The 21,313-nt window shown below is 37.8% G+C and overlaps 1 long non-coding RNA gene across 1 annotated transcript; it reads right to left on the reverse strand.

Moving 5' to 3' along the window:
- Nucleotides 1-6,819: 6,819 nt before the first annotated feature.
- LOC115431401 (uncharacterized) lies at nucleotides 6,820-7,163 on the reverse strand. The gene is made up of 3 exons (XR_003937095.1): nucleotides 7,133-7,163; nucleotides 6,936-7,005; nucleotides 6,820-6,851 (listed from the first exon to the last, which is right to left on the reverse strand). It is a non-coding gene; the product is annotated as an uncharacterized LOC115431401 (long non-coding RNA).
- Nucleotides 7,164-21,313: the final 14,150 nt, after the last annotated feature.

Raw genomic sequence — 21,313 nt, forward strand, 5'->3', positions numbered from 1 at the left:
TTCCTAACAGAAGTTCAAAAACTCACAGTTGGAGTGAAAAAAGCAGAGTTGGGTCAGGCCGTCTTCAGCAGCTTTTCCATGGGTACACACAGTAAACACACGGGCTGTTCTCCACAAGAGCCCACAAGCTTCTACACCCTTTTCCGTCCTTCTAGAAGGTTCGGCCTGTTTTTCCACCGGCAGAAATTATCTACTGATTTCTGTCCCCTTCAGAAGCTCTTGTTTTCTTATTAAATGCTCTTTGGTCAGGCACATCTGTGTTGTTGACCTACTTCCACACACACTGGCTCATTTGGGGTCTTCTTCTCCCTTCTTCTGTTTCTTCTCAGTTCGGTAGAGCAGCTGCGGACACCTGCCCAGACTGTCTGTGCCAACGGTCACATAAGCAGGGCCCGCTCCAGGAAGAAAACAAACAGAGGATCCCTCTACAAAACATGTACAAATGACTGAATATGGGAATCCCTGTGGGAATCCATCCAGGAAGGCTAAAACTAGAGCTGCACAATTAATCAAACTTAAACTTACAAGAAATACTGCTTTGATATTTACCCTAAAAATTATTGACAACTTGGCATTTATGTCAGTCACAATATGTCAAATTACAAAATGTCAAGTTCTACAAGCTGTAGATGTGTCCTGATATTTTTATATGTCCATTTAAAAAAAAAAGGAAAAAAGATAGAAAAGAATTATTTAATATAATTATAAATTTAACATAATATAATTATAAATTTAATATAATGTAATTATAAATTTAATATAGTTATAAATTTAATTTAATATAATTATAAATGTAATATAATTATAAATTTAATATAATGTAATTACAAATTTAATATAATTATAAATTTAAAATAATTGGTTTAAACATACAAAACATACCTCCCATGCATTCATCCATTCACCCCTATTAAGGCGTCTGTACAGCATTAAAAAAAAAAAAAAAAAGCATTCTCTATTTCTATTCTAGAATAGAATGTGGATGATGTAATTTTGACGTCAGCCAAGCCACACCCAAAAGGACAGCACGCCAGCGCAGCGACCCTCACCCATGCTCACCCACCCACGCACGCAGGCACGCACATGCACAACCCCTACTTGGAGTCGACACGCCTCCAGGGGCGGGTGAGTTCTGTCTTCCTACCAGCCAACCTCAACGGAACCCATTGGCCCCGCCCCCTTCGACGTATGCCCCTGGGGACGTACTGGCACGCACCCACCACCACGCCGCTCACCGGCCACACCTTGCCAACCCAGCCCGCACAGCACTGGACCAGGGATGATTACGTTCTTCCAGACGTGGACCCACCACCCCCTCGATAGGACCGTTGACCCCACGCCCTTCCGCTCGCACCCTGAGCACCATGCCGACCAGGTGACGCAGCGCAGCTTTGCCCATTCCACAGCTAATACCAGTACGTCTGACCATAGGGGTTCCCACCTGGACTCGTACCCACAACATTTGCTTCGCGAGACATGAGCTTAGACCACTGAACCAACGTGCTGCCCCACCCATTGGAAGCTCGGTACTGTATTTAACCCTTATACAAATTACGTCACGCCTCACCCCTCCCACCCCCAAAATGCGTTCTAAAAGAACGTTCTAAAAAAAAACAAAAAAAACAACTATTGACAGCCTGCCTTGGAAATGAGTAAACGCCTCAAATTAAGTCAAATAAAGATAGTAATAAATAAAAAAATAAATAATACAAATAAATAAAATAAATAAAAATTGCCAATCGCGGAAGAGCCTTTCTAGCCAATCAGAGGCAAAGGGTACGTGCAAATTCATGTCTTTGCAAACGGGAGGAAATACTGGATTTAGACCAAAGAAACTTTCTCATTTTCATCAACACTTACTTTTATGTTGGTCCTCCATAACTTTTCCCCTCAGAAATCTTATACAGGGTGTCCCATTAGTCTCCATACATAGGAAAAATAAACGTTTCTTGACATAAACCATTTTGATTTCTACAATATGCTCTATATGACTGCCATTTTGTTGGGAACACATTTCAATGCGTGCCCTCCACTGCTGAAGAACTAGAAGGAAGAAATAGAAAGAAATACATGTTGGAAACATGGAATGGATTATGTCTCATATGTATGGAGACTTATGGGACACCCTGTATATGGCATAACCGGAATATATGTTTCAAACGTAAGTCGTTGTTTTTAAAGAATTGGGTTGATTACTGAACGCTGCTCATCTGTCAGTTGTTTAACAGGGAAGGTCACTTACTTACTTACAGTGAATTTTGGTTGGAATATAAAACTCCGGTACTCCCTAGAGAATATGCAGTTGTGTTTGATATTATCCCTTCAGGTTTAAAACCTTTGCTACCTTCTACTATTAGTCCTTCAACAACCATTAGCCCACAAACTGCACAATCAGAATTATACACAGGAAATTTACATCCATTCTTGAGTAAAAAACAAAAACAAAAAAAAAAACTAATAAATGCATTAGAGAAGTGATTCAAAGGGATACAATTTGTAAGCCAGCTTCCATCTCTTTTTGGAGTAATTTATATTCTGATGTGGAATGGGAAAAGGTATGGTTATTACCAAGGAAGTGTTTTATTTCCAATAAAGTGAGAGAGGTGTCTTTAAAACTGTTCCATAGGTGTTATCCAACTAATTCAGCTCTGATCAAGTAGAAGATCAGTGTCAACCCTTTTTGCTCATTTTGTCATGATTCAGATGAAACATTAACTCATTTGTTTTGGGAATGTGCCTTCAACTTTTTGGTGCGATATCTTTTTTTTTTTTTTAAGTAGAAAGCTGGATATTTCTTTTAACTTCAAAATTGAAGATATTTTATTTGGTTTCTTTATTACTGATTTGCCTGTTCGGAAATCGTTTATTTTTAACCTCATTTCCTTATTAGCTAAATTTCATATATATACAAGCAAGTCTGCCAATCAGAAACCCAGCTCTGTGGTCTTTAAATCTTATTTGAAATCCTATCTAGACACACTTAACTTTTGCACCAACCCTAAAGCTGTGAAGACTAAAGCCTTATGTGAAGAGTGTAAGTTGTAATTTTATTTTTTTCTCTTTTTGTTTATTCCTTTACTTTCAGTTTATTTTACTTACCTATTTATGTAATTGTATTTAATTTCTTCCTGCCTCACCTCGAGCATTGTTTTTTTTTTTCTCCATGCCATGTTCTGGCCTATGCGTATATAATATTTTGTAAGTAAAGTATGAAAAAAAGGAGACAAATGAAAAAAATAAAAATTTAAAAATTAAAAAAATATATATACAAAAGTGTCTTTCATTTTGAGGTCAACAATCAACTAATAAGCCTACACCAAACCTAATGCCACTGGAATAAACCTACCTTTTACATGACTGTAACCGAATATTTCATATTAGTTTGGGCTTTGATCCAAGTTCATGACCAGCGCGGTGCTTCTGTTTGGCTACAATAACGGTTTACGAGGGCCTTAAGCTCTCATTACTGGCTCAAAGGAGTCACAACATCAACTCAACATTTTCAGTATAAAAAAAAAAAAAAAAAAAAAAAAAAAAAAAAAAAATGGAAAAACAAATTTACAACAGCCTTGAACTAAATAACTCAGGCTTTTATGTACATTACAATAAACAGAATTAGATTTAAGTCCAAATTACAAATATTATTGCATCTTTTTAAAACAAACATCTGATTGGGTTTGAATTCATGTTTTGACACTTAAATCTAATGGTATGATTGTTCATTTCCATATTTTGAAGTTTAACATGAGACTGAACTCCAACATAATAGTTTACAATTTCAACAAAAACTTCCAAAGGCAATAATTAAATCAGTGGTATCTGGTGGCAAATATTTGATCCACAAGCACCCGGCTCATTGATTCCAAAGTAATTAACTATACAATAAATATACAATAGATGTAAACAATGTGAAAAACCAAAAAAGTAGGAAATACCTCCACAGAAAGTCATTTAATTCAATCAAAATCTTGCAATGAGAAAAAAAAAAAAAAATGTAGTATCTAATTTGTACATGTCTGCTCCAGAAACTACTGGGTTCATCCATGGCCGACGCTCTACGCTTCATCCAGGTTTCATGAATATATGTGCAGTGGATTATTCAGAGAAATAAATTAACAAGCAAATGGAGGAGAGAAAATAACATCTTCAGAGGACTTAACAAAAATATGGCAGACAAAAACAGATTTAACATGAACAAAACATTATGATGGGCGACTCGGTGGTGCAGTGGTTAGCACTGGTGCCTCACAGACAGAAGGTCCTGGGTTCGATTCCAACACCGTCGATGGGGGGTGGGACCTTTCTGTGTGGAGTTTACCTGTTCTCCCCGTGTCTGCGTGGGTTCTCTCCAGGTACTCCGGCTTCCTCCCACCATCCAAAGACATGCACCGATAGGTTAACTGGTTAATCTAAATTGCCCATAGGTGTGAATGTGACAGTGATTGTTTGCCTCTATATGTTCAGCCCTGCGATGAACTGGAGACTTGTCCAGGATGTACCCCGCCTTCGCCCCTGTGTAGCTGGGATAGACTCCAGCGACCCTAGTGAGGATAAAGCAGGTTCAGAAAATGAATGAATGAAAACATTATGATGGGCAATGAAGGCCACAATTTCATCTCATTTATATTCAGGAATGAATGTCATTTTAGCAAAATTGTGTAAAACTTATTCTTAAAGCACCGAGTTAATAATTAAAAACCATTTCACGATACAGTCTGAAACCACAGATGTCAACAGGGTAACTGCTGATCCAACTAAATAATCTGCTACAGTGCTGTGTAAAAAGTTGGGCATTAAATCGTATCACCAACAGATATGACACAATTAAAGAAAAGCAGCTTCTGTGAATTACAGGCTTGTTATTTTAACCAGAATAAAAGCCAGGGATTGTAGTTTTGTCCTCCGTGAAGCTGTGGCAGCAGCTCAGTCAATGTGAAACCGCAGAGAAGTTGTTCATCTGTTTGACTTTTCCTTCAGTTCATCAGCATGAGCTTCTCCTCGCAGACAGATGGGAAAGCACCACATTCCTCTTTATCCACCTTCCAGCGACTTTTAAAAACTCACTTTTATAAACAAGCATTTCATTAAATCAGGACAGTGTAGTGTGTGTGTGTGTGCGTGTGCATATATTTGTGTATGGAGGTTTATTTACATCTATATTGTGTCTGTGTGTTGCTGTATTCAGTGTTGGTTGTGGGTCTGTCTTAGGGGTTGTTTGTGACATATGTGACCATGGTGTTCGTTCAGTGTGTGTTGCTTGTGCCAGAAAGTTTGTATCTGCATGTTGAAACTGTTTTCTTATTCTCGTCTTTCCTATTTGTTCTTATCTATGTCTCCTTTATGTGAAGCACTTTGTAACATGTTTTAAAAAGTGCTATATAAATAAAACTTTACTTACTTACTTACGACAGTGTTGACCATTCAAACAAAACAGACACTATTGTGGTTGCATGTCATGTCAGTTTAGCCAGTCCAGATCATCATCTTCGTTGTTGTCACTCAACAGTGGGGCAGGTGGACAATGCCCCTTCAAGCTTTGAACACAAACAAGAGAGAAAAAAGAAATCAAATATGAGTGATGTATGAGGAAAGATCTGGTACAACGCTGTCTGACTGAACACATAAGACAGAACACAAGGCAGGGGTCGGGGTTTCAAATGGTGTTTCCCACCAAATCTGAGAGCTCAGTCTGGACTCTACAGATGGTTCTGACCAGTTCCTCCTTCTCTTCCTACTCGCTGGCCGGCGCAGGGGGTTTGGCAGGAGTTGTGGTCTGGAAAAATGGCCCCTCTCCATTTTCCTCACCCATTCCCCCAGTCAGACTGAGAGAATAGTAAAAGAAGGGACGACAGAGACATGAAGCGAAGGAGGGGGGTTAGACAGGCAGTTAGAAACACATGCAGAGAACAGAGCGGAGGGAGAAGATTCAACATTCCTTTTATTGTCACTGTATACACAGAGCATACACAATGACATTCTGATGTGCTTGTTAAAAACCAGTCGGTGTATCTTTTAGTAACTGGATTTTCTTTTCAGAAACAAAAGGAAAACTAGTGGGTAATTGATTTTCATTTTAAAATAGACAAATTAAAATGGAATTTCAAGGTGTTTTTCTTTTTCAGTGTCAAAACAGATAAACCAAATTAAAAAAAAAACGATTGATTTTATTTTCTTTCTAGTAACAAAAAAGAAAGTCCATAAGTGTCTAATGATATTAATTTTCCTAATTTCATTGTACACACAATGACAATAAAGGCTACTCTATTCTATTCTATTCATTCATCTGGCTGTTTCTAATCTGTCTGTACATTTCAAAACCAGCCAAACATCAGTTTCACATCAGTTGCTCCTTTACTGTACTGTATCTTGGTTGCTTCCCAGACAAACTGGATTCAGACAATGTTTATCTCCTAAAGATTCTGTTGACATCAGCTAAAAGAGTCACAACAAAATGTTGGCTACAGAGAGCCACCTGCAACAGGCTTTTTTATTTCTATCGCAGAAAACATTTGACTGATGGAACAGCTGACTTTTACCCTGCGGCTCCAGGAGGAGCCCTGAAAAAGGCGCTGGAGAAAATGGACAGACTTTACAAACAGTGACAGTACTAGTTAATAAAAGCATTTGATGTTGTATGCATGTTTGATGTTATAATCGCCATATCTAGACCTCAATTTCATATTCTTGTTTTGTAAAACTAAAATGTTTATAAAAGTGTCAAAAAAACCCCACAAAAACAAAAAAAAAAAAAAAAACATTTTTGGGTTTGTGCTCACCATTAACATAAAGCCTGGATGGACCTTGGCAGCGGTCACTTGTTTCTGATGGCTCAGATACAGAAGCAGTTTGTACTGAAGAAAAGAAGACATGCATTATTCATATAAATCAAAAGTTAATGTCAAACAAGTGACAGTCTGGCAAAGCTCCCACCTCACCTCTTTTGTTGTGTGGCTTCCCAGGCCGGCTGCTCCCAGCATCCCTTGGTTCACATACTGTTGGTTAATGCTGCACCAGACACAATAATCTTTTAACTGGACTTCATTATGAGATGATTTGGTGGATTGTGACTTGATTGAAGTTAGAAAAAAGTGACATCAAAGCACCTGACTGAAATGTAAAGTGGAGTACTCACTACCTGAAGGCTTGAACTTCTGTGGCAAACAATAGAGGGTCTGCACGTGACGTCAGCGCTAGCGGAAGTCACCGCAGTTCCACCCACTGAGTGGCAGAGAGAGGGAGATGAGTGACAGTGTTGGCTTCAATCCTGTCTAAACTGAAGAACAATATTTAATTATAAATGGGGAAAGAGCTGTTGTGTGATTGATTGTATGAACAGGTTCTTAAAGCAGTGGGAGCTATCGTTTTACAGACACCCAAAGACAAAGAAAAGAGAAGGAGATGGATCCACAAATCCAGGAAACCAAACCTAGATCTGTGGATCCTGTTTGGTGTCAGCTAACATTCATTGATGCTGTATTTTTGGGTAAAATTATACCTTAAATGACCTATTGTTTTGGCTAACGTTCCTTCTTAGTGCAGCTCTTGGTTTCATGATCAGATCTTTCCTGGTTTTTGTCTTCATTTTGTGATTGTGAACCTTGTGCTCCTACATGATTAGTAAACTAACTGAAACTGAGGCCAACCTGGTTTTACAAATATGGGGGAACTGGAGAATAAAGCTACGACAGAGTATTAGGACCACTGAAGAAAAGAAAAACACTTGTGACTACGAGTATAAAGTCATAAAACATCGATATAAAACCCCTAATTTTATGAGAATAAAGTTGAATACAAAAACAATCACAATGTTATGAGAATAAAGTTGTAGTTACAAAAAGAACTCATAAAAATGTCATTCGTTTATGAGATTAAAGTCGTCATATTCCAACAATAAAACCATGATATTACAAGAATAATGTCGCAATTTAAAAACAGGTGGTGTACATCTGCTAATTTCCCAGAATCCAGTGGTGCTCTGTTGGTCCACAGCAGTAGTATCTGTGTTGGATAAAGGACGGGATCTGAACTAGACTCAGTAAATCTGCTCAGTCCCAGTAGATTATGCATATATTCACTGGGGTCAGTCCACGCTCGACTGGAAATTACCTTTGGATCAGCTGGTTTGGGCCCTAGTTTTGGACCCTTTGGATCAGCTGGTTCTGGGCCCTAGTTTTGGACCCTCAGGATCAGCTGGTTCTGGGCCCTAGTTTTGGACCCTCAGGATCAGCTGGTTCTGGGCCCTAGTTTTGGAGCCTTTGGATCAGCTGGTTCTGGGCCCTACTTTTGGAGCCTTTGGATCAGCTGGTTCTGGGCCCTAGTTTTGGACCCTCAGGATCAGCTGGTTCTGGGCCCTAGTTTTGGACCCTTTGGATCAGCTGGTTCTGGGCCCTACTTTTGGACCCTCAGGATCAGCTGGTTCTGGGCCCTAGTTTTGGAGCCTTTGGATCAGCTGGTTCTGGGCCCTAGTTTTGGACCCTGGTTGTCAGTCCTGATGAAACCATGTATATCTGTTTCAGGTCCAAATAGCGCTGATCCCCCCCCCCCCCCCCCCGGATCAGGTCTGGATCCTCCATTTGTGTCCACATGTCAGTGTTCATGGATCACTTGTTCTTTGGTAGCTCATACAGATCCATGTCCAGTCCAGATGTCCTTCATTTAATTTCAGATTTCCCATGTTCCTTTTCTCTGGCTGTGTTTACTGCTATACTCCATCATGTTGAGCAGGTTGGTTTAAGACACTCAGTCTGACTGAGAGGGGCGTGGCCTGGGGGGAAGTGATGTATGTGCAGACCCTCTATACTGTAGGAGCTCCAGGTGGTGGCGCTGGTGTCGTTGCTACAAAGAACCATAATGCTGTTCATTTATTGTTACTTCTTTGATGTTCGTTTTCTCTTTCTAGTAACAAAAAAGAAAGTTATTACCTGACAGAAATGGAAAATGGACCAAAAATGCCTGTCTTTTTAATTTTCTGAGACCGGATGTTGTCATTTTCAAGGAAAGAGCGCTAATACCTAGATCACAAAGATTCTTAAAAACGATGGGTTTGTACAAAATCTGGACATCGTAGACATGCCCCCTCCATGAATGTCTACAAACTCCAGATTTCATATGACCTGAAAAATTTGTACATTGTGTAGCTGTGTTTACTCTCATTTTTGTGCAGTGGAATGACTTTTGCTATTTTCATTTTATTTGGGAAACGACCTGAATGGAACGATAAGTTACAGATACGGGTTAGAGGTTTTGCAAAGTTATTTATGACTCTTTTAACAATCAAGTCAATATCATGACAGTCAGTGGATAGCTTCCTTTTGCACTTTATAACAGTGTTTATCACCTCCTGCTCATTTGTTGCACACAGAAAAATTGAATATGGATTCCTTTTAATGGTTTCATTACATTGGTCATCACCTTGGTTGGGAATATCTGCAGCCAACTCCAGGCACACATTTACAAAAAAACTATTAAATCGGTTGACTATGTTATTCATGCTGTGATTTACACTATTTTTATCAATAAAGTAGTCAGAATATGCTGCTTTAGTAGGTCCTTGTTTAATTAAGTTGTTCAATAAATCCCAAGTTCCTTTCATATTATTCTTACTTTCATATAATAATTTATTATAATATTGCTTTTTGGTAGTTCTGATTATGTTTGTTAATTTATTTCAGTAAGTCTTATATCTTTGTTCTGCTTCTTTAGTTTTTAACTTAATGAACGATTTATAGAGATTATTTTTCTTTTTACAAGCATTTATTATTTCTTTAATAAGCCATGGATGTTTTTATTTTCTTCTTCTTTATGCAGAGTTCTTTGGCAAGGCAGTGTGTGTTATACAGAGAAATAAATACATCTATGAAATTAAGATATGCACTCTCCACATCTGATTCCCTGTAGACTGTACTCCAATCCTGGAAAATTAGACTGTTGTTAAAGGCATTGATCGTTTCTTCAGTTCTTATTGGTTTACAGATAATTTTCATGTCTTCTTTCCTTTTCTTTATGTCACAGTCAAACAGAGTGAAAACAGGGAAGTGATAGGTGATTTCACATATAAGCAGGCCACGGGTGGTTTGATTTCCCATGATGTTAGTGTAGATATTGTCTACAATCATGGCACTGTGTGATGTTATTCTGTTTGGTTTAGTTATTGATGGATAAAGGGACATACTGTACATTATGTCCAAGAAGTCAGCTATAGTTTTTAGTTTAGTTTAGTTTCTTTTACAGGTGAAAATTGTTTCTCCATCCATTCACTGAAAAGTTCAATAATTGAACCAGGTGATCAACATACACAGCTTAGAATTACATTTCTCTTCTTTTCATTGTGGATCTCTACAGTCACACATTCCATCGTTTCATCTATTTCTAATGTCATCTCTGTTAAGACCATACATTTTACTGATTTATGAATATATAGTGCAACCCCACCCCCCATCTTCTTTTTTCTGTTCATATATCTCGATTCATAATCCTCTAGACAAAAGTCAATACCTTTATCAATGTCAAACCAGGTTTCTGAAATGACAATGAAACTGAATGGATGAGTGTTGTTGAAATATTCTTTGATGGAATTAAAATTGTTATACATACTTTTGCTGTTAAAATATATGATTGACAACTTACCTACTGATTTAATATCATTTTCATACTGCTCTTGGGTGAAATAATTGCAATCCGTTGCTATGGTAGAAAGAAAGTTATTATCAGGATCTATCTCTGGATGTGGATCCATTGTAGTTTCAATGTAGTCCAGTGTTTTTTTGGCTTTGGCATTAGTTCTCTTCTTTTTATCTAAACAGCATCTGTGTGGTCCTCGTTAATATAGATTTTCATACCTCGGAGGCATTTGGCTCTCTGTAGTATCTCGGATTTATCCTTGAACTTCTGAAGCCGGACTACAATGGACCTTGGTCTGTCTCCTTTAAGTTTTCCAGCACGGTGAGCCCTCTCCATCTCAACATCCTTCTGGAACTAGAACTTCTCACTTCAAAGCTTTTTCACTTTTAGCTCTGTCTCCGTCTAGCTTTCTCCAGGTGACTCTGTAACGCCATCCATCATCAGGTTGTTTCTCCTGGACTGAGACTCCTGATACTCTATTTTATCAGACACGACCAGCATACTGTCACATACCTTGAACAAGTCTGTCTGGGTGGTGTTACTCTGTTGTTTTGGATTGCCCAACTGTGTCTTTGTATCATCCACATCCTTCTGTGTAAATTGCAAACTGATTTTTAGCTTACCGGCCGACAGGCCATAAGCTATTGTCATCATGTGGCGTCTGTCATCTGTTACAAAAATTTCAATCGTCTTCTTCTCCGAAACTACTGTAGCGCCCCTTTGCTCTACATTGCTTTGACAGGCGTAGCTAACCTGGGTTCTTGTTAAGTATGTAATCTCTTACAATATTAACGATTATTTAAACTATGGTTCTATTTTATTTTTTATACTATTTTTAGTGCAATGTAACTTAATACACTTTTTAAAAACATTTACCCTTGCAATGAACCCTTTTATAAACACTGTGAGCACTTTAACCACACTGTATGTACTTGAAATCTTCCATTTACAATGCAAAAACACACACAGTTTATAAGGGCTGTGCAGGCCTGTGCGCTGCAGCCTAAAACCAAATGGCCTCTTCACCTCATCGGGCAATAAAAAAAACAAAAAGGTACCTGTATCACCAGCTCCCAAGAAATGTTAATCCATACATCCAGGGAAAAGGAAATCCAGAATCCGGTAATCAGCAGTCCTCCTGTCCGTCAGCTCCAGTGTTGCTGTAGGCTCAGTCTGGGTCCTCCGTACATTCTGCAGTTAGCGGTTAGCTAACCTGCTAGCTTAGTCCGTCCATAGCTAGCCACATGCAGCTAACTTACTGAGGTCGCAGTCTGTGTTTTTTTTTTTAACGTTGGACTTCTAGTCGAAGTGCTGTTACAACACAGAGTCTCTCACCATTAAAGTCACGTTTGTGATCTGTCCGACCACTTTCCTGAACTAAACTGGTGTTCTTTTCTTCCTTTTCTTTTTTCTTTCCGTTATTCCATATTTTCATACACGCACGCGCCCGTCGTCTTCACCAGGTTTCCTCTCTTCTACTTCCTACTTCCTGTTACCCATGACCCCCGAACTATTCTCCAAGCTCATTATACACATAACATAAAATATACATTTTCATTACTTTTTAACAAAACATAAAACATTTGCGCAGCTTTCCCATATTATTAATATTATTATTTTTAATTAAGTATTTTAACAAACACTTTGCATTTAACATCCTGTAAACAATACAATGCATGAACTCAACAAAGTTACATACCTTTTCACAAATACATGATCTTTTTAATACTCCCACACTGAAATGGTTTTAATTTTTAACCCTTTGTATTCCACTTATGAACTTAGGTATTTATGTATTTATGCTATTTTTATTTTATTTTTTTTTACTTTTTAACACACACCCATCCCCTTATTTCCATCGGGCTACACTGCAATTCCAATTGACTTCAAACTTGGTATACAGCTTCTTTATGATGATGTCAACAAAAGTTTGTGAAATTATTTGGATCTGGATCTGATTCTGGATTTGGTGCCACTTTGAAAAATGTCCCCATTATCAGAGATAGGAAGTGGATGGATGCAGTAACTCAGTAAATCTAAATGATATCCAGTGTAAATTTCTCCAGTCCAGCCCTGATGGGGAGATGACCCAAACATAATGTCCACATGCTGATCAGGATCTTCTTCTGGATCTGGAACTGACACAAAATTTAACATGGACTCTTATGGGGAAAACATTTCAATCGTCTTTTTCTCTGAAACTCCAGTTCTGATTGACTTCAAACTTGGTATACAGCTTCTGTATGATGATGTCAACACAAGGGATTGAAATTATTTCGATCTGGACCTGATTCTGGATTTGGTGCCACTTTGAAAAATTTTCCCATTATAACAGATAGGAAGTGGATTGATCCAATAAATCAGTATCAATGATATCAAATTGGAATTTGAATTTTTTACAGATCTGATTGGAATATGACCAAAACATGGGCTATTTCTGTAATAGAATAAACACACAGAACTGGATGAGAATAAATGGATCTGGATACATTTCCCAAAGCTCTGAGTAAAAAAAAAAAACAAAAAACAGTCCAATTCTGTAAAAATGAAAATGTTTACATGTACAAGCTGTACTTGAACAGAACATGAACAAATATGAACGACCTCAACATTCTACAGAACGGTCAGTGCAATGTTACCAATATCCTGCCAGTTTATCATTTACACATGCATGTTCTAACTCACAGATCACAGTGGATCCACAAATACAAAACATGTAATAACAGACAGAATATTATTCAGATTCCACATCCTTCTCTAAAGACATTTCAGTTTGTTCATATTTGCTCTGTTTCACAGTTTTTATAAAAGGGTTAGTCTAAATGTAAATATTTTGTGTAATTTGGCTTTTTTTTTTTTTTTTTTTTTTACACTAAATCAAAAGAGGAAAATGAGTGTTTTTCATTATTTATAGGTTCTTATAATAGTATTTTACTGGTCTGACCCACTTTAGATTGAACTGACTTAAAACGACTTTAACATCATTGATTGTTCATATTTTCAGTATAATTTTTGCATTTCACACATTGATCCCAGAGGCCGGACTGGACCCTTCAGCGTGCCAGGTTTGGCCCCCAGGCCACATGTTTGACACCTGTGCACTAATCTATCAATACATGTAGAGGAACTGAAGTAGTTGGATCAGTGACAGTGGATGGAGACATTTGGTTTATGTTCAGTTCATGATATATTTTGCTGGAAAAGTCACTTTTTCCTTATTTTTTTCCTGATTTCAACTAATAAGGTTTGAATTTACTCTGAGCTTTTATGAACATCTACATGAATTAAATGTAGGAAAATACTTGCTTTACACTGAAAAATGCAAAGGATAATGTTTTAATAAATGGTGATGAATCACTGAGGAAAGGTTAAATGTAAATGAAATTGAGGACAGAATTACTTTCTTTGTGTTCCTTTTAAATTTAAGGCTAAGAAAATTGATATATAATTAATATTCTCTAGTGGGAAAGTGATTGTTTTGAAGTGATCGTGGGTCCTGGTCTGTAGACCTGGTTCTGGTATGTGGTTCTGGCCTTTGGTTCTGATCTGTAGTCCTGTTGTGGGGTTCCAGTCTGTGCTCTGTGACCTGGTCCTGATCCTCTGTGGTTTCTCCTCCAGATCGAGGCTCTGAAACTCTTCTCTCAGGCTGAACTGGTTTCCTGGTTCCTGGAACACAGAAACAGCAGCAGAAAGCTCAGCGTCCATGTAAGTAAAAGAAACTAAGACGACCAAAACCAAAGACACATTCATACAGTTACACAAAAGAAGACTGACTGCAGGGTTAGTGGTAGCTCACAGGAACAAACTCTTTATCCCACCCCCTTTAATACAACACTAATTAGATCAATACAAGAAGTCTACACACAAATATATGTATGTATGTATGTGTGTGTGTGTATGTGTGTGTGTGTGTGTGTGTGTGTGTATACACATACATACATACATACACACACACATAATTTTTTTTTTTGCTTAATTCAAGCAAAAAAAAATCTGCCAATGGACAAAGGGAAAATTATCTTGTTCAGATTTCTTGAAGTCAGATTTTCCAGCTCTATTGTCTATAAATCAGTTCTTCTATCTGACTGAAAAGTTCCTCTTCAGGTGATTCTGTCTGATTTTCAGTGGGATCAGATATTTGAACTAGAAATGAGACAAATACATTTGGACAGATGTAGATTTTTGCAGTGCACTACATAGAAACCCATATAAATACAGTTAGCTATAATCCATAATTATATGCATTGTTCCTTCTAATTTACACTATATATGACTATTTCAATGATCTTTTTATATATCCCACAACTCTATTAGTTTATATAAAATATGATCTATACTCCAACACTTCCATGTTCTGCTGTAATATTCACCAGTGTCATTAGATTTAACGTTAGTCTTTGTTTCATCCATGTTTCAACATGCTGGTTTTCTGGCCCTCGTCAGGTAGTTGGTTTTGGCGTGGAGGAGAACGACCCTTCAGACCAGAGCGCCCCCCCATGGAATGACACTGTCATTCTGGAGAATGGCAATGCATTATCACTGAGTATAAGTGTCATTCCATTTGTCAAGAGAGATGGCGGTCATAATAATGGATAATACATAAGAATGGATAATACATTGTCATTCTCCAGAATGACAGTGTCATTCCAGGGGATATTGGTGTCATTTGCTTTAGAGAGGGAAATAGAGATTATAACAAGGAGAAAACACTGTCATTCTTATGAATTACAGTGTCAGTCCACTGAGTATAAGTGTCATTCCATTTGTCAAGGGAGAAGGTGGTCATAATAATGGATAATACATTGTCATTCTCCAGAATGACAGTGTCATTCCATTGGATATTGGTGTCATTTGCCCTGATGTTTGAAACATGCATACTTCGCATCGCAACATTTTATGCCAGTGCTTTTAGATTAAGTCATCTTTTGAGAAGGAGTATTATTATAATGTAACATGGTCGCATAATTTTCATTTGCAAGTAGAACAACCCCCGATCTCCTATTTTTTCAGTGTGACTGTTATTATATTTGTGGGAAAGTTATTATATTTGTGAGATTATTACGTTAAAAGCTGCAAATGTTTTATTACATTTGCGGTTTATCACGTTTTTGTGAGTTATTTCGTTTGTGGGGTGAACATACCCCATGTGTCAGAAAAAAACCTGCATTCTGTAGGTCCCCTATGTGTTGAAATGTGACCAAACATCAGTACTAGAAGTGATCATTTTTTTGGTTGTTGGAGGGAGCAGGTCATTTCCAGAGTCCACCATGTTTTAACAGCAGCTCAGGCTTCCTCTTCTTCTACCTGTTATGTTTAGATGTGCAACAGAGTTATTATCTTTTTTCACCAAAACTAGCAAAATGGACAAAAAAAAACTGGCTCTAATGACAGCCTTTCAAGTTTCTTTGGAGGAGGGTGAACAGGTGAGATGTTCAGCCGGACTGTAATCTGCAATTTAACCATCAACTGCCACCAAATCTTGCACTCTGAACCTTTTACATAATGAAACAACTTTTGATAACTCACATTTTCACATCATACAGAGAGTAGGCAAGGAATCTAATATAGTTACAGGCTTGTATGACTCACATTATAAAGGAGTAAAAACACAATATGTACGTAAATCTCTCAGCCTTTTCTAATAAATGACTGGATATTGAAGTACTTGTCTTGATGACAAAATAATGATAGGATGCAACCAACAATTAAGCCCCAGTAAACTTTTCAACACTCCAGAGGATTCAAATGAATGGATGAATGAACAAACTTGTCACATATTAAATTAGGCTGGTGTTATTTTTGACTCTTCTCTTTGTTTTAACCCATAAAGACCCAAGCAACCAAAATAATTTACTGATCTAAAATGTTTATATCTGTTGATCCACTAATTCTATCAATCCATGTAAATAATTGATGTAAAGTGCAGTTTTTCATCATTTCATGGTCATCAGATATGACCCATTTTAACATTCAGAGGCTCCGTAGTTACCATGGAAACATGTCATCTTCTACAACATTGATTCACCAGTAAAACTAATGGAGTTGGATCAATGACGGTGGATGGACACGCTTGTTTTATGTTCACTCAGTGATATAGTTTGCAGAAAAATATACTTTTTCGTCAGTTTTTTCAGTTTTTTGATACAATGACTCTTAACTTTAATAAACATGAACATGATCAGTAAATCAGTTAATGATGACACGGTGGTGCAGTGGATAGCATTTATGCCTCACAGCAAGAAGGTCCTGGGTTCGATTCCAACACCAGTTGATGGGGAACTGACCTTTCTGGGCCGGATCTACTAGGTTTGCGTGGCTTAAAACATGAGCAAAACTCACTGCACATGCAAAAAAATGTACAAACTGATTTACTATCTGTGCACACTAAGGGCTGCATCTTTCAAAGGTGCAAAATAGCACGTCTGCATCCAGTTAGTACATTTGACACAATGAATATGCAATATGGGGCATTTACAAGCAATTGTGCTTGTGCTGGGAGAAGAAAATGTAAATATATTAATTTAGCACATGCAAAGTGATTTATCAAACCCAAAAGCAATTGTGCTCATAGAAACTGCGTCTATATTTAACACATCTCAAAGGAAGGTGGAAACGGTTTGGATGCGTAATTGCGCACACATGGAAGTGGTTAGGAGACAAAGAAATGATGAAACCAGATGCAGAGAACGCATTTTTCACCCTTGTCTGAACAGTTTTGGAGTGATGGAAGAAAAAATAATTGAGACGTATGCGCTGCCCCCCCCCCCACACACACACACACACACACACACACACATACACATACACATACACACACACACACTTTACGGGACTCTTTTCCACTCCTGATGATTGTGATTAAAAACACACACTGACATTAGGATATAGTGTGACAAAATTATGCGTGCCTGACAGTCATTCAGTTCAACTACCCCCCCCCCACACACACACACACACACACACACACACGCACACACCTTTAAAATGAAAAATGAATGAATGAATTAGTCATGCAATACCTTCTATAACTCCACTCAACTCAACGTCACATTTCTGTACATCTGGATCCTTCAGTCACTGCTCCCATTAGTGCTGGTGTATCCCAGAGGAGTTTTTCCAGTGTATTGTCTCCAGTAGCACCCACGAAACCCTCATTTAAACAGGGCGGTCTGCAAAATTTTGCACCTGTTGTAATTTGCGCAAGCAATCTTGGTAAATCACTCACAAACCGTGGTTCCACCGCACATGCAAAATTCTAGCTTGCACAAGGAAATCAGTACACAAAAATTGGGATCTTAGTAGATCCGGCCCTCTGTGTGGAGTTTCATGTTCTCCCTGTGTGTGGGTTCTCTGCGGGTACTCAGGCTTCCTCCCACCATCCAAACACATGCACTGACAGGTTAATTGGTTAATCTAAATTGCCCATAGGTATGAATGTGAGACTGATTGTTTGTCTCTATATGTCGTCCCTGCGATGAACTGGTGACATGTCCTGAGTGTATCTCACCTTCGCCCATAATCATTTTTGCACTTTATCAACTGCACTTTAAAAAACTGTCTAACTTTTCTGTTATTACAATATTATGACTGTTTGTTTAAATTTATTGTCTGTAAAACCTGTTTTCTTTCATGGCGTGTGCTGCTGACCTCTTGGTCAGGCCACCTTTGTAAAAGAGATCTCAATCTCAATGGGATTCTATCTGTTTAAATAAACGTCTTAAAAAAAAAAAAAAAAAGAAGTCGCTGGGATAGGCTCCAGTGACCCCTATGACCCAAGTGAGAATAAAGCGGGTTCAGAAAACAAATGAATGAATGAATGATCAGTAAATTATAGGAAAATACCTATTTATATGCCTAAAAATGCAAAATACAGAGCACATTATGATGGATAAATGTTGATAAATCACTTAAGAAAGGTTCACGATATAGAGAAAAAGTCATTTGAGAACTGCCACTAAAGTAGCACTGGGTCTTTATGGGTTAAATAGACACAGAAAAGAAGTAACCCGATCACATTTATCCTACAAATACAGTCAAATTCACCCTGGACATGTCGGACAACCATTCACTCTGACATTCACATCTACGGGTGATTTCAAAGAGGAAGTCAGAGTACCTGGAGGGAATGATGCAAACATGGGAACAACATACAAATTCCATAGACTAATTCCTTGACTAATTTCTGCATTTTGTAATAACCACAGCAAAATGCAGGGACGTTTAGTAGATTTTGTCATGGCATTACATAAGACATTGTTACAGTACCTCATCATGTTTTCAAGACAAAACACAGATTATTATAGAAACATTGAAAAGACACAGTCAAACAGTCTGTGCAGTGTTAATCACAGCACTGGAATAAATGCAACGTTCACAGCAAACATCACAAAACTGGCAGCAGGTACGACACTAGTGCCAATAATATGTAAATCCTTTAATTTCTTCTGGTCTGATTATTATAATGAAGGATATGTTCTGTTTCAGTGTGGCACAGAATTGCATTTAACCTGGTTTGACTTTAGAATTAGTTATTTTTTACTGTAAGGTTTGATAAGGGTGTTCATGAAATAGAAAAAAAATATCAATTGCAAGGGTATTATTTGCAATGAATAACAACAGATTTTCTTTCATGTGCTCTGTGGAGGTTTATAGGTAACTCTACAGCTTTTTGAAAATGAATACAGCCACATCACTATCTCATCTCTGGCTTCGTCTAAGCTCTAAGAACAGGTCCAGTGTCATGTAAGGGTTTATATTTATGCTGTAAATACAGTATGTTGTTTCTATCACTCAGATATGAAATCCATTTCCAATCTCAGATTAAAGTTATGAAACCATCTCACATAAACAAACCACTGTACGTACAAATACACACACACACACTGATGAAATGATAACATGCTGCTGTGAAATCCATCCTGTGTTCAGAGATGTTTTGAAGACATTCTATACCTTCTGTGTCTCGTCTTTGCAGCCACACACAGAGCTTCTGGGCTTCGGGATGAAACCAGCTGAGCCACACAGGCCGCCTGCTACTTCAGACGGAAAAGCTAAATGTCAAAGCCTGAATGCTCCCTCCGATCTGCAGAGGCCCAGGTCAACACTGAGGCCACTTTAAAACCGACCGATAAACACGGCCTGCAAACCAAAATGACAAAATACACCATTTCACGAGACAATTTTCATGTTAATGATGCGTTTGTGCATGTAAGTGGGTCAGTGCAGGCTGAGTGCTGAATTGTGGATTAATCACCCGTGGAAGCCTGATCTGCTGTCATGATATGCTGTCAATGCTCAGTGATCTCATCTTTGTGCTCTTCTCAAAGGCTTTGACATGTGGGAAGGGAAACAAACATGAAGGGGCATTGATCCAGAATCCATGACATTGTCAATAAAGGAACCCTGTAGTGACTGATAACAGACGAATATCAGCTTGAAATTTCACAAATAAATGTACCCCGCTGGATGTTTTCATATTCATATATTCAGATACTTGCAACATATATTAGCGATTCTATTTTTTATGGAAGATGTAAACATGAGAAGGAAATCTGAGGAAAATATCAGCATTTTCTTTAGTTCAATTTCATACTTTGCCTTTTTTTTTTTTTTTTTTGGATAAATTTTTTAAAATTTGTTTTCATTGTGCATCTCAGAAGTACAATATAAAAGAAAACGAAAGAAATTCACATTTTATAAAACCAGATTCTGTGACACATTAAGTACAAACCCCATCCCCCCAGAACCAGTGGTGACCCCCCATACCAACCCAATCTGGATCTCAGAATACGAAAACCAACTAATAAAGACAAATACACGTATATAGATGAAAGAGAATATAATTTACAGATATAAACAGAATAGTGATCAGGAAAGTCATAGACAATTATGTTGCACTCTTTCTTGAACCATAAAATAAACACCATCCCACATTCTAAGCGTTACTTTGCCATATTTTGAGCAATATAAATTGAGCTTTTTCTTTGAATTACACACCATAAATTCAACAATTAGCACTATTTTTACAAATACCAGATTCTTAAAAAGGCTCAAATTTAATGCAGTTTCATTACTTTAATCCCACTCGTACTAGTCTCTTCTTAAAGAACAAGGTGTGACAGTCTTTAAATGCTGAGCTATGGTGACACCATGTGGACACAAATGGTAAATCATCTGTTTAGTTTTACACTGTCAGCTGTAGGATCTATGAACACAGAGACAACATCTATCTTTTTTTGTGTCTAAGACCTCACACATATTTGAAGAGACAGTTCGGTCAGTTGTTTATTTTCCAAGCTGTGTTTTTGGCGTAACTGGCCAGGATGTGACAGCGTTGGATTACCCAACTCTTCCCTCAACATCTGGGCGCAAGATGCCCAACCAGATGAGCCTCGTCTTAACTCTTGTCACCTATTCATCGTTTTCTTTTTCCTTCTTCTTCTTTCCACATGCATTCCTTTCTATTTTCCTCTATGTCTCCACCTCTTTCTGTTTCTCTGTGTGTATTTTAGCAGTTAACCCTTTAAAATGGTCTATATGCATGTTTTTCGCTTAAACCAATAATACATATTTGCATTAAAGTAGGGTTAAATACCTAAAAGCTTGTTTAGTTTGGGAAAAAAACACACGGAAAGGGATAACAGATGAAAATGTCGACTTTACATAGAAGTTGGCATATGTTTACAGGCTTTAG

The sequence above is a fragment of the Sphaeramia orbicularis genome, chromosome 13 (genome assembly GCF_902148855.1).
Source record: "Sphaeramia orbicularis chromosome 13, fSphaOr1.1, whole genome shotgun sequence".
Taxonomy (NCBI): domain Eukaryota; kingdom Metazoa; phylum Chordata; class Actinopteri; order Kurtiformes; family Apogonidae; genus Sphaeramia; species Sphaeramia orbicularis.